A 24,190-nucleotide genomic window follows, 5' to 3' on the forward strand; every position below is an offset into this window, starting at 1 on the left:
GTCGAGATTTTTAACAGTCGAAGATGATGCAGATTCTCTGAAACTCATGACAAACTCTTTTTGTCCAAGACTGTTTAATTAAAAAAAAGTGTTTTTGAGGAGTACGACAATTAAAAACCACAAGAATAATGCAATCTAAAATAACATTTAAAGACATAATTCAAACAAAAACTCCATCTTCATTGAAGAACTATAAAAATCCCTAAAACTTCTGCCGAGTGAACAGAGGTAAACATAAGTCAAACACACATGTTTTCTCAAAAGATTTCTTTCCAGCATGTTTGTATTAAGATTAAACACCGTCGCGTTAGACAAACGGTGCTGATTACACACTACAGCGTTCAGTCTGGGAAATGCCGTGCTCAGATGAGTTATACGAAAACACTAGGGTCGGTGTATGTCGATCGGTGTCGTCCTCAGTGAAGCCGCTTCTGTGGATCTTACGAAGGTCAGAGCTCACAAATGCCCGTGAGGTTCGCCGTTAAAAGAGCTGACCAAAAAATACACATTAAAACTGGACAAGTCACTTCAAACGTCAAACTAGAAGTCCGAGGGATCGTAGGGCAGCGTACTTTCTAGTGCTTAGAGAAGCCTCTGGCTCCCGGGGTGGATGTGGGTGAGAAGGATGTATGGAGGTATTCATTCAGAGTCCAGTTCCTGGCACGCAACCTTCCTGTTGGCCCTCGAGCTCTGGAACCCGCGTCGGGCTCAGTGCCGGGGTCTCGGGCCCCTCAGCTGCACTTGCAGGATTTGACGATCATGTTGGAGAGCTGCTCCACTTTAGGGGTTCGGCCCACGTAGTAGAGGATGGTGAGCGGCTCCAGGTCTTGAGGAACGCAGCAGGGGGAAGCGGATGCCTCGGGGTTCAGCGTGTTGTACAGGCTCAGCAGCTGATGAGAAACCAGGAGACACATTGTAATGCTTTGTCCAGAAAGAGACAGAGTGCATTTATGCCATGCCCACACAATCCAACCCTCCCCATTGACTTTGTATTACGGGAAGCTGCCTCCTTGTCATTTCTGACTCATTGACAGAACAATGCCTAAAAGCTGCTGTGGGACAAGGTGTACAGTAAACAAGCTAAAAAACCCAGAACTACATTTTTATAAGCTGTCCACCCAAAAAACTTGTCGTAGATGTCGTTGTAGATGTCGGGGTATTTTATGTTGGGGCGTTCAGTTGGATCCTTTCTCAAACAATAAGAAGGTAAGGAAATACAATTTAGCTTCTCAATATATCTCCTCCTCTCTGATTCACATAGGCTTGTGAAATAATTCTTTTATATGGTTAAAAATAATAAATGGTCTTGTCGCCGGTTACGTTTCCCTCCTTTGGGCGCAGTTCTCAGAGTAATATGACATGTTGTGCTCTACTTTTGTGTCCTAAATGCTCGTTCTTGGGCGGACCGCTTATAAAAACGTAGTTCTGGGTTTTTTAGTTTGTTTACTGTACACCTTCTCACATAGCAGCTTTTAAGCATTGTTCTGTTCTTTATGACTCAGAAATGACAAGGAGGCAGCTTCCCGCAGTAAAAAGTCAATGGAGAGCGTTGTTGAGAGTGGTTTTCAGATTATGATGCGTCTCTGTACCCACACTTGCAGTTGTTGCACTTGACTACTTGACTACTGTGTCCAAGTGAGGATGAACTCACTGTCCTGATGGGACACACTTATGCTGTAAAAATGCAAGTGTTTACATAGCTTTATTTTATTTTAAATACTTTATTTTAAAATCAGCTTCTAAATGTCTGTTCAGTAATCCCAATAACATGACAATTTAATTTGTGAAGTGATTAAAAGCAGTTGCAAATGATGTACAAAATAAATATCACCACTACTCATCTTTGCACCAATAAAACGTGCACCCTTGTTTTTCTACAAAATTATATAATATCTAATTAGCCTATTATATTAATATTTAACTTACATTGGAAAAGTTTCCATGACCTTGCGAGATCTTGGCCAAAAAGTCTCACGATTTATTTCCAGAACATGATGCATGATGGGATACACTAAGCTTCGGATAGCATTAGTTTTAAGACTTGGGACAGTCTTGCACACTTACTTCCTGTCGCACACGCATATGCACACTTTCAAGTAGCCAAGACCGCAAGTGTGGGTAACTGGACAAAGGGTTAGTCAAGTCACATTTGCTTCTATAGCGCTTTATACAATACAGATTCATGAAAAAATTAAACGCTGAAACAAAGCAGCCCAACAGAAGAAAGTAGTCTCGTTATTGAGCTCAATTTAGACCAAATTTTGTTCAAATTCTGATGCCACCAAATTAGCTATATTACTGAATAATAATAGTCATCAATTAATATTCAAATGAATCATTCACTCACCCTCGTGTAGTTCTAAACCTGTATGACTTTCTTACATGGAACACAAAAGATTAATCAAGCACGTTAGTGATTTTGATGTTTTAGTTTTTACTGAAACAACAAAATCGAAATTAAAGTTTTTATTAAGCTAAAAACCGAAAGTGGAAATTTTTGGGGTAATTCACCTTGGGTAACTGGGTGATTGCGCTCTTTATGCTTTCATGTCCACATGTGATATACCAGTCATAGTAAAGTTCTTTGGCAACAATCCACCTCTTGATATTTCAGCCAAACCAGTTCTACACATTGCTAGTCTAGCATCATTTTTGTTATGCTGAAGTGCACTAAATAAATGCTAACACAATTAACAAAATGTGCCATCGGAGAAGATGTTTTTGGACTTCTAGAACTATTTTTAAACTGTTGAAACTACTAATTCAGCCAATTATTTTTTTGTTTTTGGTTGCTAAAAATTTGGTGCATCACATGTGCATGCCTCCTTTTCAATACAATGAGTGGAAATAGAGTCAAGAATCTGAAAAGCACCATAAAAATTGTCGTTTTCTTTTTCATCTGAAGTCTTCTTAAGTCCCGTGATGACGCTTGTGAGGAACAGACTGATATTTAAGGTCTAAATTGACCAGTGACATAATGGTATTGTAGAGTATATAATGTACTGTAGCTCTCAAATCTCATTTGAAACTCTTAAATCTTAGGATGGCTGTGATCAGATACGAGTTGCACAAGAACCGATGCCACTTGGCATCACTGACCTCTTGTCTTGAAGCAGCAAATTTGTATGTATGCAAACACAAAGTGGAAGATTTTCAGTGAATAAAGGCTGTTTCTCACACAGAGCATCATGTGACATGATCTGGTGGTCCTGGTCTCAAGACATCTTGGTCTGAGACTCAAGGGTTTAGTCTTTAGCCTAAACCTCTGTTTATGGTGCATTTTTGGACAGGTCTTTCCATTTCATTTATTGTATTGCAAAGAGCAGCTTGGACATTCTTCACACTCTCTTTCATTTTTTCCATGAAACAAAGTCACACGTGTTAAAGCGACATTAGTAAAGGTGTGAAGGAGACTCTCACCGAGCTGTGCGTGGTGTCAGCGCTGCGGAGGTACGGGCACGGCCCCGAGCAGAAGTTGGCGTGATACCCTTTGGGCTCGTGGATCCACCTCCAGCCCAGATCCTGCCGGAAGTCGATGTACAGCTGCCGAACGCAGCAGTTCTCCTCGTAGTTCCTGAAAGCAGAAGGAAAGCCGTCACTTTCTCCACCTGCCCGTTCACATCCTGGCGTGGGTTCTGCATTCATTCAGAGATGTTTCCATGCACTTTTCACTTGGATGTTTCGGAGACTTCTATTTCGGTTCTGCATGGCCTTATAAACATGTCAGACAGTCTTTTGAGGCTCAGAAATTCCACTGTGAGGTGTGTCATTTTTTCCCTCCTGGATCCGACCCAGGTGTGGAGTGCTAACAGAGAGCCACACACTAAGGAGCCAGTGCACTACATAGCATACTGGGACAAATTCAAACTTGCAAGCTCTTGCAGAACCTCCTAGACGCTTCGAGCAGTCAGGTGCCAATTAAAAAGTTCATTCTCAAGGGCAAAATCTCTCTAGACACATGAGGTACGCTGCTGCTTACTGCAACATGAAGCAGAGACGAGAATACGTATTTTAAAGGTCTTGCCATCTTTGAGAGGAAAGCAGATTGAATTCACCTTGCATTCTTACCTACAGATTAACATTTACGTTAATGCATTTGGCAGATGCTTTTATCCAAATGATACTTTTCATAGTTTATCTTTTATACTTTTAAAAATCACTTTAGAAAGTGGCTTATGATAAATCAATACTGTAACCGTTTTACCTCTAAATTTTAAACAATGTTTTTGGGGTATTTTGTATATTTGTGCACCTGCCAAGGGACTGTGGATGTACTGTACATTAGCAATGTTGCTATAATCCGGCTTGTTTACATTCTGTATTTTACACAAATGTTTCTTTACATGCATTGTCCCTATCAAATAAATATGCAATCAAACAATAAGCCCCTGCGATGCATTTAATTGTCTAGCTAGGCAGCTCAGTAATTTTTGGAATAGGGCTGCAGTTTCAGTAAGCTTAGTTTTATTAGTATGTTGAAGAAATGCTCACGAGAAGCAGTAGTTGGTGTCCAGCGCGCGTTTGCGTCGTCTAGAGGTGGGCAGCACGTCCAGCCGGTGTGGCGGCAGCATCATCAGGATCAGATGAGGGAGAAGCTGCTCCTTCTGCTTCTTTAGTCGACCCAAATCCCAGCGGTTCTCCTCGTACTCGCTCTCCATCCCTGAGGACGCAGCAGAAGCACAGTCAAACCAGAACTGACAGAGCGGCTCGCATTAGAAACCTTAAAGCACAAATACAATCTGATGTTCATGAATTCAGTTCTATTCAATTCCAACGTGACAGCTGCCAGATGAGGAATACAAAACAACCTAATTTATTTTAATAAACACAAGCAGTGAGATTTACTGACTACGGATCTACAGGAATCTTCTTTGTGATGTCATTTCAAGTTCTATGTTGGTGAAGCCACACTGACTTTTGATTTAGACCCAAGTTTGTTGCTTTTTGCCTGTTTGAGGTACAGAAGTCTTTTAATGAGACTTTTTAGCTTTAGAATCTCAGGACAATCTCAAATTGAAATTCAACGTCTGTTTGTATGAAATGTACTTTTCTTTATGCAGAATGCATATTTATAAACAGATTGGCCCGACCGCAAAAAGAGACGTTTTTCAAACAATATAGTCTGTAATAAATAAATGAGGTGGCATCGTCGTGCTTGCTTCAGAGCACTCAAGCACATCATGTCACAGAGCGTCTGATGTGTACTGCGCACATTAAAAAGAAAGAGCTTCGCAAAACAAAACCAGTCTTTACACAATGTCTCAGTGCACTCAGTCGTGATACAGCGAGTTCTTCCAGTCACATCCATACAGTCTGCCTTGCCTGAAAAGCATTGCTTGCAAAATAATAGATGGAAATTCTGACATCTACACACGTTTTCCACTCAGCTGTTTTCTGCGATTCTGCAGCATTAGTTTACCACTTTGTTATGTGCTATTATTGCAGTATCAATGGTTTTGGATAAAACCACGCTGAAACTAGAAGTGCGTTTGGTAGTTTTATGTGTCAGAACCTGTGTCTCGCTGCAGAGTGGACCAGATTTCACGCTGGCGGTCTGGATTCGCCACAGACGGCAGCTCTCCGTCTCCTGGAGCATCTGCGTATTCAATCTGTTTGTGATCGCAAAAGCAGCTCGGGTCCCAGGAGAGGCATTGCCCGTAGAGACAGACGCCCCTCTTTCATTGAGGGCCAAGAGTCTGCGTGCCCGCAGTGACGGCACATTCCAGCCAGCGCGCGCTCCCAAAACCCCAGACACCCCGAGGCCCCCAGAACTAAGTGAGATTCCATACGCCAGAGCCTTTATCTCAGCAGAACGCATGTGCGGTGAAGCTCAGGGAAGAAACCTGAGGAACTGACTAATCATCATACTGTACGCTGTGAAAAGATGATTGGATACTATAATACTCTTTCAGTCTTCTTCAGAATTTCATGTTTAATTCAATGTGTTACCATTTCTTTGGAATTATTTGTTGACGGTTTCTAAGTGAAGTATGTTTCAAACACCAGCTGATCGTGCACCAGTTTTTTCAGTGTCTTAGAAATAAACAGTACGGAGAGTCTGCAGTACCACGATCAGCTCTAACTCTCACCTTAATTTATTCCTCATCCAGGTGTTATAACTATAGCAGATGACCTTTTTAACTTTTTTAAACTAGTTAGTGTGTAACGTTACTGTTTGAGCATTTAAAAAAAAAAAAAAGATCTGGAAGGTTATAAAGCTCAAAGTCTACTTTTAAAAGAAATGTGTTACAATATTGCGTATAGTTATAAATGTAACTAATTGCTTTGCTTAGTTACTTTTAATGGATAGTAATGTGTTACATTACTTTTGCGTTACTTTTTCTCACCTGGGCTGGGCTTGCTTTTTGTTTTAATATAAAAAGTTGTATTTTTGGCAAACGTAAAAGACCTTTTACACCAAAAGTGAAATGAATAAGCCTCAGGCTGAAGGAAACTTATGAAGAACAGGATGCAAGAGAAGAAAGCTCAACACTCTTCAGCAATACAAATTAAAAATGTTATGTTTACCTAAAGTAGTGTTTTAATATTAGTATGGCTGAATGGGATCACTGAAGGTCAGAAGCAAAGACACTGGATAATAAAATAGGATTAAATGCATAAATGATATTTGGTTTATTTAACATTTAATTATTGCAGGTTTGTATAATATTCTGAGTTTGCGTTAGACTGTTTTTATTCAATTTGAGGAACACTGAATGTGTTTGTGTGCAGGTGAGATGAGTAAACACATGTTCATATTTAATGTAAGATCATGTTCACACACAACGCTCTGCACTTACTCCTGATTTCTCTCAACATGGCAACACCAGAGCTGTCAGTCTTTAAACAGGAAAAAACAGTAACTGGCATTACTTATTTGAAAAAAGTAGCTCAGATATGTTCTTGTAAATTAAAAAGGGTGATGTTTTACTTTACTTGAAAAAAACCAAAAACAAAAAAAAAGTAATCTGATTACATAACTTGTGCTACACACTGTCTTTACACAGAAAACACTTTTCAAGAACTGTTCAGACTACAACATGCTTCTTCCAGATCTTGTGAAGTCACAATGTCACTCTGACGCAATAACTGAAATATCTCCACCCACAGAATACACAGAAAAGGGGATGAGGCCTGGTTCAGCTGCGCTGGAGACCGTAGGAAAATCCTATAAAACCTGTGCTTGAATGGGTTCTCTACAGTCCTCTTGTTCATAAACATTCTCTGGCTCTGAATCAGACTCAAATTCATATGGCAAAATTGGCGCCATTGTTAATATTTACAGATGAAACTGAGCAGATGAGCGTAACTGACCAATCACAACACACTGGGCCAGCTAACCAATCAGAACACATTTTGTATTTCAGGAGGAGGGGCTTCTTCGGAGCGGTTTTTTGAGACGGAGTGGGAAGAGAATTGCACCAATAATGTAAAATATGTGAAAAATAATGCTTTTTTTGGAACAATCAAGCATGAAAACTTTTTCTAGTACATCTCAAAAACTGAATCCGGTTTTGAAAAAAGGCAAAATAAGAAATAAATCCATTAGAAAGCTGGTGCATGCTGGATGTGTTTGATTTCAGCATTGGTTTTTCTTCACTCACCTTTGAATCTGACCTCCAACACCTCATTGATGTTCTCAACGATGTCTCCGTTGGGGCTGAACGTGTGGCACGGGCAGTGAACGCTGACCTCCAGGCCGAGGTTGGTCTTGAGCAGTGGAACAACACACAGATTTTGGGATACGGTTTCTGTGTGTGTTTGGACATTCACAGCCTAAACAGCATCTTTGAGCAAATGTTACTCACGGTATTTTAGCCCACATGAGGCACTGGCCAAATTATTTGAATAAAAACTGCTTCTGCGTTACTAAACACTGTTAAAGTAATGGTAATCTGCCAGATTTGGGCTCTTCAGAAGGAGCTGGACCTGTGTAGTTCACAGCCAATTACTTTTCTGTACGTTTCTCAACTTTTTTAACATGGGTTTTCAAATTGTCATTTTTTTCATTACATGCAAACTGGTCGTTCATTGCAGGGTAACTACAGCGATTCCTACACAGATTGAATATTTAGTGACTCTTGTGATTCACAATATATTCAAAATATATTATGACAGAGTGTTTGGTGCAGTTTATCTCATTACAACACATGAAGCTGTCTCTGTGTGGTCAGAATCACTCACACAACTCAACTGGGATTTTTTTTTTTTTTATTTTTACATTTGTACATGCTCTGCCAATATCCTCACTAATTATAGTGACAGCTGTAAATTCATACACACACTTTTGCTGGAAGACCAGAGAATACAGCGAAAAACACTGATATGTTTATCATTTTAATGGACAGTGTATGTCATTCAGATTAATTACTTCAACCCTGAGGTAAAAAAAATGATTACTGGAGTCAAGGTTTTACAAGTATTATTTCAGTCTTTCTACTTTGTTGTTGTTGTTTTTAGCACAGCTGACATAGGCCTATTAACAACAACAATCTAAAGTACCTGATGCAAACCACATGGCATAAATCACATGTATCTGATTCAGTGTCCTCATACATCAGTTCACATATTAACAGGACTGACCTCTGATGTAATAGCGTTTGGTAAAGGTTTACTGACCTCTGTACATGAGCCACTCCCGTACGGTCTCCGTGACGTCAAAGGAAACCCACTCCGGCGTTCCTTTCGTCAGAACGTTCTTGCCGCCGATGTACCGCTGCTTAGCGATGTGCTCGTCTGGACGAAGAATCTACCAACAGACACGCCACGCGTGAGCTTAGAACTGACATTATATGCCATCAGCATTAGCAAACAACTTTAAAGGGATAGTTCACCCAAAAATTAAAATTCTGTCCTTAAATAGTCACCTTTATGTTGTTCCAAACCCACAAGACCTCCGTTCATCTCTGGAACACAAATTAAGATATTTCTGATGGAATCTGAGAGCTCTCTGACCCGTAAACAGCAATGCAACTACAATGTTCCCAGGTCCAGAAATGTAGCAAGGACATCGATAAAACGTAATCAATGTAATCAGCGTTGATTACTTTCAGGAGAAAGGTGCACGTGCATCGTGGTACTCCACAATGGTGCAGAAGAAGAAGAAATTGTTATTTTCTCGTAGCTTCGCAAAATTGAGCCACTGGTGTCTGGGAACATTTCAGTTGTGTAGCTGTCTATGGAGGGTCTGAGAGCGCTCATATTTCATCAAAAATATCTTAATTTGTGTTCCAAAGATGAGCGAAGGTCTTAAGGTTTGGAAGGACATGAGGGCGAGTAATTAATGACAGAATTTTCATAATGGTTTTAACAGGTTTGCTGCTCACATACTAATTGGTTGAGTCAGAAGTTGACATGTCACATAACAGGAACAACACCGTTATAAACAAAAATCTATTGGAACAATATGTGTCACCTGATTAAACATGCATCATCATATTCAAAAGCCTCCATTTTCACAGTCCACACTACAATGCAAACACAGCTTTTTCAAATTTATCCACTTTGGAAAGCAACTCAGTGTGGACAGAAGGCCAAAATGGAGATAAAAAGATGTGTTTTCAAACTAAAACGTGTTAGTGTGGACAAGGCCTAAACTGCATGTAATAAAAAGCATAGCCTATATAGTAATTCAGTTTACAGCATAAACACATCCAGTGCACATTCATCATTCTGTCCCTGCAGAGTTGAAAAATCTCTTTGAATTTCATGCAGAAAATGTACATCACCATCTTTCTCCGAACAAAGTGATTTAAATACACCTGACATCGTAATTGAATTTCCCATCTCAACTACATTCAACTTTCCAAGGGGACCTGAACGCACCAGTTTCTAAAAGCATCTCACAGTCAGTGTTTCACTCTTCTGATCACTGAACTGAGATACGAGAAAGTGTGTTAACATGGAAAATAATGACACACGTGAGCTTGAGGAGAACACGAACTCTCTCCTGCACACTACAGACAGACAGCGAGGCCCAAGGCCAAACGCTTCTGCTCTCTCACTCATGGAAAAACTGAGTCTGACAGCCCATAATACAGCACGCCTGCGCCTGCGAAGGAACGGCCGAACCCAGTCAACACACGCCGAGCTCCTCGTTCACGCCTCTGATTGACAGCTACATCTGAATGCAGGTGGAGATTCTATTCAGAACCAGTTCCATTATTTTCAAATACTGGAACTGAATAATTTCCATGATGTTGTTGGGACGGTTTCTGAGCTAAAATACTCTGGCAGACATCGGCTCTGTTCCACTCGGTCTACATAGACAGCATCCCAGACAGAAACTCATAAGGGAACCATCAACTCATCACACACACATAACTTTGTATTGATACTTTTCAAAACTGAATTAATTCAGTTTGTTACCAGGCGCTCTGCTTGATCCTGATTGGTCAGTCGCGACTTTAACAGATCATCATCACAACATTAGATCAATCAGTTTTAACGTGTTCACTTCAGTTTGGTGTCTAACCTGACTAAAATAACATTCATCCAGATATCTGAAGCTATGGCATTACAATCTTGCGTCTGACTAATTATTGATTAGAAAATGCATCTGAGGACTTCAGTATCATTAACAATGCATTTTTATTGTATACTACAATAAGTAGTATGAATGATTATACACTGTAATGGATTATAGGATAATAAACAGGTATGATTTTAAAACAGCTTCATCTCAAATCAATATTTAATGTCAACATAATTCTTTATGAGGTTCATTTACTACAATAAGTAGTATGAGTGTACCTTATCCCTTACATTTCTCTTGTTTGAACTTGTTTGTTCATCTTGGCCAAAAGCCACTTTCTATGAACTGTTATTCTTCTCAGAAGCTTTGTATTTAGTGAGTTAATGAAAAATGTAAACTCATATCTATATTTTTGTGTCCAGTTGTGTAGTTCTGTGGAGAGCAGCCGTGTAATGAGCAGGATAAACCTCTTCATGGTGATCAGGCTGTCAAGGTTTATTTGCAATAACAACCCATCCGGATGTACATTATCCCTTACTTATAACTGACATTTCTTTCCCTTTGGATATGTTTTTTTTCACTAATCTCTTCACAATGCATTCTGGGATTGCCTTCTCCATGATGAATACTATACACTTTGCTCCAGTGTACGTTTAGTGTATGCATTTTGTGTTCAACAGTGCATGTTCAACACTCAACACCTAATGTTTTCAGTTAAATAAGTGCATCCCCAAGTGCACCTGCTTGTTGGGGTTTTCAGTGTGAACACACTACTTGCACTAGGCTATTTATACAACAAAATGGCACAGAATAGTGCAACATTTTGACGCAGCTAATGTTTCCTGCATTGTGCTGCACTGCTACTGAATATACAGCACTACGGCATGAGAAATGATGTTTCAGCTGAGAGTTTGCAGTCTGAATCAAATATGCATAAAATAACACAAAGGTAATATCCACACAGGATGTGTGATTCACAGATGGATGAGTCATATGGTTGATTTAATGAATCCGTCAGTCTCAGTCTCAAATGCATGAGCTATCAGTTCGATCAGTTTAATGACTGAATCACTGACTGAAGTCATTACTGTTGTCATGTCCAGCTCAAAATCAGCCAAGAGCTGTTACTGTGTCTGCTCCAGAGACTCAAAGCAGTGTAATCACTGATGTGTGCAAACGCCAAACACAAGCTCAACGAATCATTAACGTGATTATTGAGGAAGCGGATTTCATTTTTAAACTGTGAAGCTCTCAAGTGTGACTTCTTTAAGGCCTTTTAGCCTTTTCTAATCAATTTCATAGATTTTTATTTTTTTCTGTGTTCATATGCATATTCCACAAAAGGAACAAAGTTCAGTACTTCTGAAGTACTTCTAAAGAAGTAAAACATTACAAAAACATAAAATTGGCTACAGAGAGTGGGGCTCTAGACTGCAACCATTTCAGTCAAGTTTGAAACCAAAAATTCATATGTGCGACTGAAAATATATTTAGGCAATGAAAATATTTTCAAACAAATCACAGTTTGCACATCTAAGAGCAACACAAAGATGTGTTTCACTGCTGAATGAATCAACATTTTTTGAATGAATCAGTCAGTGATTCAATGACTCATTCGTAAAAACAGTCACTTGCTTCACTTATGAATGATCAGCCATTCTGAGCGAATCAACTGAATCCGTGAATCACTCAATGACTCAGTCGTTAAGACGTTAAACATGCTGCCACCTACTGGCAGTTTTAGTGTCATCTTTAGAGTAAAATTCTTCCCCATCATTTCATAGTTCTATATTCAAAAGTTAAAGGCGTTGCATGTAATATTGACAGCTAGTGGTTGAAATGGGTACTGTGGTCCAAATTCAAAATATTGTTTCTCCCAACCCTCCTCCAAAGACTCCACGCTCACATGGGTTGCCAGATTGAGGACACACAACAAGAATGAGTGCAATTGACAATGCAAGTTACACTGCAAGTTGATTTATTTGTGTTTAATATGCTTCTGTTCAGAGCTTTTTCCATGTTTTTTTAGGTTGGGTACGTTCTGCAATCCCTGACCCAGTTCGTTTGCTGGCTTTCATGGCTGCGATACTGCTAACTGAACTGGCAACCCAGGGTGTCGAAATCCTATTGGGTAAACTGGCAGTGGGCGGAGTCACACAGACATTCCAACACAGAAAGCTCATTTCAAAGCAGAATAACTGCTGTAGCGCAAGTATGTGGACTTTGCGTTTCCTAAATATCTGTGAAATATTTAAAGTTATTGTCTGTCATTGATCACAAGGTGCAAATTACAAATTTGTTAACTGTGCAGAGTCATTTAATTTCTTACAAAGCTATCCCATCCATGAACTGCACAGAAATTGCAGTAGGAAATCAGAAGACCCTTGAAAGCAGCTGTAAGAATGCGGCCCCTCGCTGTCTGACGCTTCAGTCTGCCAGATAAAATCACAGAGGTCCCACCACGGCTTGGCCCATGAAAAGCAGGCTTGGATAAGTAAGTTCTGGAGCGCTGCGAGGAGCTAATCTAACATCCTGAGAGTGCGTCTGTGGAGAGCACTTGAGCGGCCCACGCCAGAGCCACGGCGCTCTCTCCTGCGAGGTGAAGCAGCTTCTGACGCGAGGCCCACGACCAGCGGCTCCTTCACAGGAAATACTGGAACCCCGTCAGGAAACCCCCACTGAAAGTACAACACCTATAGAACATATACTCGCGGAATGAATCTGTTATATAACGGCTCTCAGGCCTGCAAGCCGCAGGGTTTATATTGCGTTCTGAGGCATCGGCATGTGAAAGTAAAGCTCTGAGTTTCTCAGAATGCTTCTTTTGTTCGCTCCCAATTGTGCAAATGTTCTTCTGTATAATCCATCAGCACCTGGAATACAGATCAGGCCTGGAAAAAGACTCGCGCTCCGTCTCACTTCAGTACTGTGCCATCATCTGTGTTTGTTCTGTGTGTGGAAACTCTAGTATTTGAGGCTTAGATGTGAAGGATGTGTTGCATGGTGTATTGGCGCTGTATTTAAAAACCTGCAAAAAACGACAAAGGCTGTGTCTGTATGAACCAAAGCATCGCCTAGAACTGAACTGCAGAAAACATCTGATGTGTAGGCATTTTAACTGATCTATCAAGATTTGGTTAATTGTTAAAAATATTCATTTACACTACAATTGGGGATTTTATAAAATGTTTTTGACAGAAGTCTCTTCTGCTATCCAAGACTATATTTATTTGATCTAAAATACACAAAAACAAATGATTACAGTTTAAAACAGCTGTTTTCTACGTGAATATATTGTAAAATGTAATTGATTGCTGTGATCAAATCTGAATTTTCAGCATTGTATGATCCTTCAGAAATCATTCTAATATGCTGATTAAAACTTTATTAATATTTCTGAAAATATTATGCCGAAAACAGGTGTGCTGCCAAATATTTGTGTGGAAAGTCATGAACAGAAAGTTCAAAAGAGCAGCATTTATTTGAAACAGTCACATTTATTTGTGACATTATACATGTCTTTACTGTCACGTTTGATCAATTTAATGCACGCTTGATAAATAAAATACTTTCATAAACATAAAAATTTTACTGACCCAAAACTTTAGAATTGTAATGTATACAAATATCTAAGCAGTTTCAGAGTGTTGGGAGATGGACTTGATCATGTCATTCACTGTTCTTTGTTTTCTGTTTTCATAATAGCAGCACCTTCTCTTATTTATTCACTTTTTTAACTGAAGTTTAAATCTATATGGTCACAGAACAACCTCAAGAGCTCATGATCAGTCCGTTTTGAAAGATTTATACTAAAAATGTATTCCAGTATAACTTTTATCATCTGCTATTCTATTTTAGTGTACTAAACTGGTTTACTTAAGTCTGCTAAACAGGAACAAGTAAGTTTGTGCTTAACGCACTTTAAATGTGCTGAAGTCCAACTAAAGATGTACTAAAGTGTATTTGATTGTGCTAAAGTGGAACCATTGCAAATATACTTCAGGTCCACATTAAACGCATTTAAACACAGATATTATAAAAATAATCCTCATCAATAAAACATATTTTAGGCTTAATATTAAGAAATGTGCATTGTGCACAAGCAGTACTCCAAATAAAGTTTAATCATAATTTTTAGTAAGTCTTGAGCGATATGTCAGTAAATATGTTAATAGATATGAACTATACTTAGTATGAAATAAATGTATTTTAAATATATGCGTTTTTTACTCGGGCAGTTTAGCACATTAATACAGTTCATACACAAAGAAGACAGCAGCACTTCTCATATGAAGAGCTACACACAAACACATCAGACACAACAAATTAATCATATGTTTGCCATTAAATATTCATTTTGGAATGAGCTATATGTGTAGGGAGGGTAAGAGGAAAAGCATGCCTTTAAGAATATTTTTGTCTAAATTATATTGTTTTACTTTGGCATTCAAATGTAAAGAATGTTGATATAAAGAATAATATTTGAGTATAATACAATGTGGGCAGTGGTCCTCAGTCGAGTTTGGTTTTTGGCTCTTTGCTGTAAAGACTGAGTTTCTCTGCTCAAGGGTGAATGAATGTTGTAAACGTCATTATATGATTGGCCTACAAGCTGCAACGTTTTTCCAGTGAAACACTGAGACCTCCACCATCTCTTCTCCTAATGATCCTTTATGTTAAAGCATGATAAATGCGTTTACTCCTGTGTGGAGTCACGGCTTTGCTTACTGGGATCTGCAGAAAGCGCTGTAACTCAGCCTTTGTGTTAGTTTTTGGCTTCATAATGCTTTCAGCTACCAGTAAGACTGTCATACGCTCAGCTCAGTTTCACATTCTGTTCATTCACATCCATTCCACAGAATTCTGCAGATTTTCCCTTTAAAAATAGAAGAGAAAATAACAAAAACATCCAGAGATCCCACCTGGGGCCTGATCATAAATCCTCTAAAACTTCTTGGAAAAATAAAAGTATTTTCTTTTTCTACCCTATAAAGCCTACTGGATCATATTTGAAGGTCTCTAAATGATCAAAACTTTGCTGTTAAACCTGTTTGACACTCAATCTACTTCTATATATATATATATATATATGATCTATATAATATATAATATATATATATATATATATATATTATATAATATATATATAATATATATACACACACAGTACAGACCAAAAGTTTGGAAACATTACATTATTTTATGTTTTTGAAAGAAGTTTCTTCTGCTCATCAAGCCTGCATTTATTTGATCAAAAATACAGAAAAAAACAGTAATATTGTTAAAAATATGATTACAAACTTAAAATCAATAGTTTTCTATTTGAATATACTTTTCAAAAAAATAATTTATTCCTGTGATGCACAAGCTGCATTTTCAGCATCATTACCCCCAGCCTTCAGTGTCACATGTAACATCCAGTCTATCACATGATCATTTAGAAATCATTCTAATATTTCTGATATTGTTTATTATGAGTGTTGGAAAAACAGTCTGCTGTCTAATATATTGTGATGAATAAAAGGTTAAAAAAGAACGCATGCATTATTCAAAATCAATAATAAAAAAATCTAATTAATATATATTCTAATAATATATTTGTCTTTACTATCACTTTTTTATCAATTTAACCACACATCCTTGCTGAATAAAAGTATGGATTTTATTTAAAAAAAAAAAAAGAAAAAAAAATTACTGACCCCAAATTACTGACCAGTAGTGTCTATTGTGGTTATTACAAAATATTTATATTTTAAAAAACATTAGCTTCTTTTTTTTTTTTTTTTTTTTTTTTACGTTTTATTCATCAAAAAGTATCCTAAAAAAGTAAACATGTTCTGAAAAAATATTAAGCAGCAGAAACTGTTTCCAACTTTGATAAGGTGAATCCATCATATTAGAATGATTTTCTAAAGGATCATGTGATAATGATCCTAAAAATTCAGCTTTGCATCACAGAAATAAATGATAATTTAAAGTATAATACATTTAAAAAAAATTATTTTAAATTGTAATAATATATCACAATATTAAATTTTTTTTTGTATATTTTGATCAAATAAATGCAGGCTTGATGAGCAGAAGAAACTTCTTTCAAAAACACTAAAAATAGTAATGTTTCCAAACTTTTGACCTGTACTGTATGTATTGTTTTTTTTTTTGTTTTGTTTATTTACTCTAAAAGCTCCAGTAAAAGCACTTTTAGTATCATAAAGTAACACTATTTAGTTCTTTCAGCTGGAGCTTCTGGTGTCAGATCTTGAGTGATTTTGATCAAGTAAAGGTCAGAATAACTGCAGTAATATCTCCAGATGAACTCTTACTGGACTGAAGCAGCTCAGCTTTACTTGATTCTCCATCAATCATGTTTTAGAGTCTCAAATCTGATCATCAGGATCTTTTGAGGATCGTCTCACTCCAGAAGCTTTACTTTCACTGCTCCTCAGCGGAGGAATGATCTTCACAAGCCTCCAGAACATATCACATCTTCTGAGGAGCCTTTATTTCTTCAGCTCTCAAACTCACTGCATTATATGTTTGGATCATTTACATCTCATCTCACTGAGACACATTACTGCAGATATAGAGAGATGACTGATATTTATATTTTATGTCAGTATCTGCTCTACTGTTATAAACATCTCATTGATTTACAGTACAAGCAGCAGAATTCGTCATATAAATATCAGCATCTGCAGCAAATCACATTTCTCCATATTCTCACCACTATTGAGCCATGGATCAAATATGATTATCAACAGAAACCACCAACCACCATATGTAACTGTGCAATATTCTGTCTAAGGTTTTAAATAAGCGGTTCCCTCTGGAATAATTCAGTTTTTCTGACTATGATTTGATAAGTCAGGCTGTACAGGTTGAATGTGACTGAATGAAAGCAGCAGTGTGGCACCTGGTAGACCTCGATGCGCTGCTCGTTTCTCTTGGCGCTGGAGTTCGGCACACGCAGCGCTCGAAACTCTGCCCGGAAACAGGTTGGTGGCGTTCTTCTCCATGCTGGAGACGTTGAAGCGGAAAACCTTGGAGGTTATTCCCTTGGGGCAGTAGGGAAGGTCATCTGCAGTGGGAGAGAGGTCAGAGAACAGCTATCAGTTTCCTCTGCTCTGACACATTCAGGTAAACCTGTCGTCCATCTGTTTATGATTTCGTGCCACAAGAGTCAGAAGTTCAGAAATAAACCCCAATGTGTGAAGACTGAACTCTGTTACTGGAGAACAGGTGCAACAAAGCCCTCAGTTTTACATGGATAAATGTCATATCATATTTCATTTTACATCAACTGCTCTGAAGTACAACACTGTAAACAAATCTGGAGATAACTAAAGTACATTTACAAGAAAATACTATTACACATATTTATTTCACTGTGTTACTTGCCATTTCTTTGTAATTATTTTGAAAGTTTACTAGCAGTTTTTGAGTGAAAACATTGTTTCTATACCAAATTATTTTCAATGAAGGATTGATTCACCCAGAAATAAAAAGTTTGTCATTATTTACTCATCTCATTTTAAGCCAGACCTTTTTATTAAGACATTTAAACATACAGCGGGTAAAATAAGTATTGAACACGTCACCATTTTTCTCATTAAATATATTTCTAAAGGTGCTCTTGACATGAAATTTTCACCAGATGTCAATAACTACCCAAGTAACAAATACAAAAAAAAAATTCAAATCAAGCAACCACATAAATAAATATACTTACCATACACACACTCAACACACACTACGTACAAATAAATTACATATAAATCATAAAAAACACAAAGACCCTAATAAGAGACACAGACAGAGACTATAGACACAGAAAGATGGAGACATTAAACTGTAAAAGAAATGATGCAAAAACACATTGGAAATTAAAACACTTCATCTGTTAATTGCATATGTTATTGACACACACACAGTAGTCTGTGTTGTTTTGTTACTCTTCTCCATTATCTGCTGCCATTTTCAGTAGAATACATATTTATATCTTTGAGTTGTTGTTGTTTTTTTGAGTGTAGTTTGCCATTAAACACACCATACAAAAAGTGGACATCATTCACTAACAACAGCTTATATTTTCACAGAATACACTCTCATTGTAAAAGGTGTGCAAAACACTTTCAACTGTTCTGTCCCTCCTTCTATAATGCTGATGAATTAGATTATTAAGAAACTTGTAGAAACAAGTCCACTCTCTCTGAGTTGGTCAGCAGCATAAAATACTCCCAAATGCCATGCCAAAACCATGTCTGTTCAAGGTGTTTCCACACAAACTCCTGCACAGCAAACCCTACGCTGTCTGAAGTCTCTTCTGCTCAACAAGGCTGAATTATTTTAATCAGTAAATATTGTGAAATATTATTACAATTTAAAACAGCTGTTTTCTGTGTGAATCTCTGTTAAAGTGTAATGTATTTCTGTGATGTGCAGCTGTATTTTCAGCATCATTACACCAGTCTTCAGTGTCACATGATCTTCAGAATCATTCTAATATGATGATTTGCTGCTCAAGAAACATTTCTGATTATTATCAGTGTTGAAAACAGCTGTGCTGCACAATATTTTTGTGGAAACCGTGATACGTTTTTTTTCACAATTCTGTCCCAGTTGACTAAACCTTTTAATTTAATACTTTATATATATTACTCTTATTAACTCTCTTTATTTATTATTTTATATTTTTTTTAACCATCCTTAGAATTATTTTTTATGGAATTAAAATAAAAAAAAAAAATTTTAGTCAACTAATAAAAATATTTACAGAATAACAACGTAAAGCGTAAAGCGTTTCTTCTGGGTCTAAAGCTACTGATGACAGACCACAATCCATTAGCAATCCACTAAATTCCTGACTGGCTGGCTGGCGAGTCAGATGTGGAATATTTATGTACTATGAACAGATTATGCCAGCTGGGGCTGCTGCGGTCCAGATCTGTCCAGACGCGCTGCGCATACTGTACCTCATGCAAACTGCACGCTTATGCAAGCCTCCTTCTTGATTTTGGTGCACATAATACAAACGTGTACAAGTTATAACCTTCTTTCCATTTCAAAAATCAAAAAAGAAAAGCAGTGCACAAAGAGCAGTTCCTGCACCATATGAAAATATGGTGTGATTTTGTATATTTGTGGTTATATATATATATATAAAATGCAGTGCCGTGCAAAGGTTTTTGCCCCCTTCCTGGTTTTTTTGTTTTTTTCCTTCTTTTGCAATATTTTGTCACACTTAAAAGATTCCGATAATCAAACAAAATTATAATATTACACAAAGAGTAAAATACAAAGTACAGTTTTGAAATTATGATTTCATTTATGAAGGGAAAAAAAAGCTGTCCAAACCTGGGCTGGCACTACGTGAAAAACGGGTTGTGCCACCCTTTGCAGCAACACAACTGCAATAAAGCATTTGCGATAAGCGATAACTGGTAATGAGTCTTTCACATTGCTGTGGAGGAATTTTGTTTTATTTGAATCAGCCCACATTGGAGGGTTTCCGAGCATGGATGGACTGTTGTTTTAAGGTCAATGCCACAGCATCATACAGCTCTCAATTGGAATTAAGTCCGGACTTTGACTAGACCACTCCAAAACCTTAATTGTGTTTTTCTTGATCCATTCGGAGGTGGACTTGCTGGTGTGTTTGGGATCATTGTCCTGCTGCAGAACCCAAGTGCGCTTGAGCCTGAGGTCACAAACTTGCTTCTTCATGCATTCATCAATTACGGAAAGTCGACCAGGTGCTGAAGCTGCAAAACAGCCGCAGACCATCACACTACCACTACGTTTGACTGTTGCTATGATGCTCTTTTTATGAAATGCTGTGTTGGTTTTAGGCAAGTGTAACAGGACACACACCTTCCAAAAAGTTTTTTTTTTTTTTTTTTTTTTTTTTTGTTTTTTTTTTCGCATCAGTCCACAGAATATTTGCCCAAAAGTCTTGGGGATAATCAAAGATATTTGTTTTTGCCAATGTGAGACAAGCCTTTGTGTTGTTTTTGGTCAGCAGTGGCTTTTGTCTTGGAACTCTCTCATGGATGCAGTTCTTGCCCAGTCTCTTTCTTACTGTTGAATCATGAACACTGAGCTTAATTGAGGCGAGTGAGGCCTGCAGTTCTTAAGATGTTGTTCTGGGTTCTGTTATGACCTCCTGATTGCAAGTTGTCGTTGCGCTCTTGGAGTGATTTTGGTAGGCTGGGTCACTCATGGGAAGGTTCACCACTGTTCCAAGTTTTCTCCATTTGTGGATAATGGCTCTGACCGTGGTTTTGCTGGAGTCCCAAAAGCCTTAGAAATGGCTTTATAACCCTTTCCAGACTGATACATGTCAACTATTTTGTTTCTCATGGTTTGTTGCTTGTCTTAAAGGGTTAGTTCACCCAAAAATGAAAATTAGGCTGTGTTTTACTCACTCCCGAGGCATCCTAGGTGTATATGACTTCCTTCTTTCAGACGAATCCAGTCAGAGTTATATTAAAAATTGTCTTTGATCTTTCAAGCTTTGTCATTGCAGTCAGCGGGTGTTGCATTGTTCAGTCCAAAAGAAGTTAAATGAAAAGCACCCATCCATAAAAAAAAAGTGTCTCACACAGCTCCGGGGGGTGAACAAAGCCCTCCTGTAGCAACTCGATGTTGTTTTTGTAAGAAAAATATCCATATTCAAAACTATAATAATCACTTTAATCTAGCTTGCGCCAACAGTTGTACACAGAAGCTGTTCCGGGGGAATTACGTATGAGGTCAGCTTTGCGCTTGCACCGCTCAGAAGTGACAAATGCAGAAGCGTAGTGGAGAGATCGAAACAAAACAACGGTCACTAACTAGAAGTACAAAACTTTCAATATAAGCCAAGAGGAGACCTTTGCTAAAGTAAGGAAACTTTGCTTCCTTTGATCCTGTAATCAAACGTTGGTGTTCACGAGACTCACTGGCGCATGCACAGCTCTGACCTCATACATCATCAGCCCGAAGCTGCTTCTGTGTATAACTGTTGCGCAAGTAATTATTACGCTTTGAATATGGATATTTTTATATGGACAGGAGGGCTTTGTTCACCCCCCGGAGCTGTGTGAGACACTTTTTTTTATGGATGGGTGCTTTTTATTTCACTTCTTTTGGACTGAAGCACTGCAACACCCGCTGACTGCAATGAAAGCTTGAAAGATCAAAGACAATTTTTAATATAACTCCGACTGGATTCGTCTGAAAGAAGAAAGTCATATACACCTAGGATGCCTCGGGGGTGAGTAAAACGCAGCCTTATTTTCATTTTTGGGTGAACTAACCCTTTAAGCATGCTTCACTTTGTCAGGCAGGTTCTATTTAAGTGAGTTCTTGATTCAACAGGTCTGGCAGTAATCAGTGGATAGTGAAATTTAACTCAGCTTTCTAAAATAATGTGGTTAATCACAGTTCGCTCATGATTTAACAGAAGGGGGCAATTGATTTTTTCATGTAAGGGCAGGCAGGTTTGGATAGCTTTTTTCCCTTAATAAATGAAATCATCATTTAAAAATGGCATTTTGTATTTACTTGCATTATCTGTGTAATATTAAAATTTGTTTGACGATCTGAATCTTTTTAAGTGTGGACAAATATGCAAAAAATAAACAAAAAACAGAAAGGAAAAATGCCACTGTATATATAGGTTGATCCAGTTCGTCTCTCCATAAGCTTCTCACACCGCTCTCCTTCTTTAAGCCCCACTTTGAGATTTGAATTTACTAATCAAACTCTTTGGTTTCCTTTCTAGATGATCTCATTTTTCTACTGCGGTGTTTTAGGTGGATTTTCACATTATGGCTGTTTTTTCGCCAGGGCTCCAGTGTTGTAGCTCATTTGTTCCAGGAATGGAAGTGCAGGGATTGTTGCTATAAATGAAGTCGAATACAAAAGATTAGTTTGCAGTGATCAGATACGGGTCAAACAACCAGAGAGTGACATCACAGCGATCGCACGTTTGCCCAAACACCTCCAGGCTTTACAAACCAGAAAGAAAACAGACTGCTTTTATCAGCAATACTAGCTAGTTATTGCAAACCAGTGTTATTTTAGCATTATGGTAGCAGTTTATATTAAGGTTCTGTTATTTTAATAGTAGTTAAGTTCAGTGTGAAAAAAAAATTTCAATTACTTCTGAAATATTCATTAATCTTAGTTCATTTAAAGTTTTACTAATACACTATTAAAGTTGCATCTATTATTAAAGCCTATATTATTTAATGGACCTGAGATAACATGAACTTACTACAAACAGTATTTTTATTTACTAACATTAAATACTGTAACAAATACAATGCTCATTTTAGATAATATTACTAAATAAGACTAATTTCATCTTATTTGAAAATATTGCAGTATTATTTATATATATATAAATTATATATATACTTTTGTAAATTCTTTTTTTTTTCGTTTTGTTTTATATACTTTCAAATTTCATTATAATTTATTATTTTAACAATTTTATGTGCTTTTTGTTATTTTTATTAGTTTTTGATTTTTTAGGGTTATTCATTTATTTATTTATCACTTATTTATTTATCACTTATTTATTTAACTCATTTCCACTATAATCACTTTAGTATTTTAAATTTAACTAAAAGGAAATGAGAAATGTTGCTTTGGCAGCTATGTTTTTCTTCTTTTTATTTTAGCTTTATTTCAATTAATAATGATGTTTTAATAGTTTTAATGACAATAACCCTGTTAAAGGGATACTTCACCCCATTATGAAAATTTTGTCATTATTCACTTACCCCCATGTCGTTCCAAACCCGTAAAAGCTTCGTTCATCTTCAGAACACAATTTAAGATATTTTGGATGAAAACCGGGAGGCTTGAGACTGTCCCATAGACTGCCAAATAAGTAACAGTGTCAAGGTCAGGAAAGTATGAAAAAGCATCGTCAGAATAGTCCATCTGCCATCAGTGATTCAACCGTAAACCGGTATGAAGCGACGAGAATACTTTATGCGCGAAGAAAACAAAACAATTCAAAACAAAATAACGACTTATCAACAATTCGCCTCTGTGTTTCTCCGCATCACCGTAGCGCCATTTTGGAGAATCTGAGCTGAACGCAAGCAGCTTACTCTCTTCTGTGTCAGCCGCGACACAAGGATACGTTTTCTACGTGAATTTACGTTTTGCAGACATGTGATCAGCTAGACACAAAAAAAAGTAAAATCTGACCACACCCCAAGCCACGCCCCCAGCACTCATTATTAAAAATATATATATTTTAGCACATTAAAAGATATATCTTATATTCTAAAAATACAAACTGTCCTGTAAAAAATAAAAAGTAGCATTTAATAATCATGACAACAATATAGTAATATATTATGATAAAGTACTATAATATATTATAGTAAAGATTATTGAATTGTTATTATTATTAAGTACCTGCCAAAAGTTTGGAAACATTACAATTTGTAATAACTATCTTCTGCTTATCAAGGGTGAATTTATTTGATCAAAATAAAGTACAGTATATATATATATATATATATATATATATATATATATATATATATATATATATATATATATATATATAGAGAAATATCATTACAAATACAAAAAAAGAAATCTGGATTTTTTGATAAATATAAAGTTTAATGAACAGCATTTATTTGCATTTATCAGATATATTAATTAAATCTGTTAATGCATTTATTAAATAGAAATCATTTTAAATGT

The 24,190-nt window shown here is 37.2% G+C and overlaps 1 pseudogene; it reads right to left on the reverse strand.

Annotated features, from left to right (window-relative positions):
- Positions 1-301: 301 nt before the first annotated feature.
- LOC109107375 overlaps positions 302-24,190 on the reverse strand; it is a 29,712-nt pseudogene continuing 5,823 nt past the window's right edge.

The sequence above is a fragment of the Cyprinus carpio genome, chromosome B17 (assembly GCF_018340385.1).
Source record: "Cyprinus carpio isolate SPL01 chromosome B17, ASM1834038v1, whole genome shotgun sequence".
Lineage (NCBI taxonomy): Eukaryota > Metazoa > Chordata > Actinopteri > Cypriniformes > Cyprinidae > Cyprinus > Cyprinus carpio.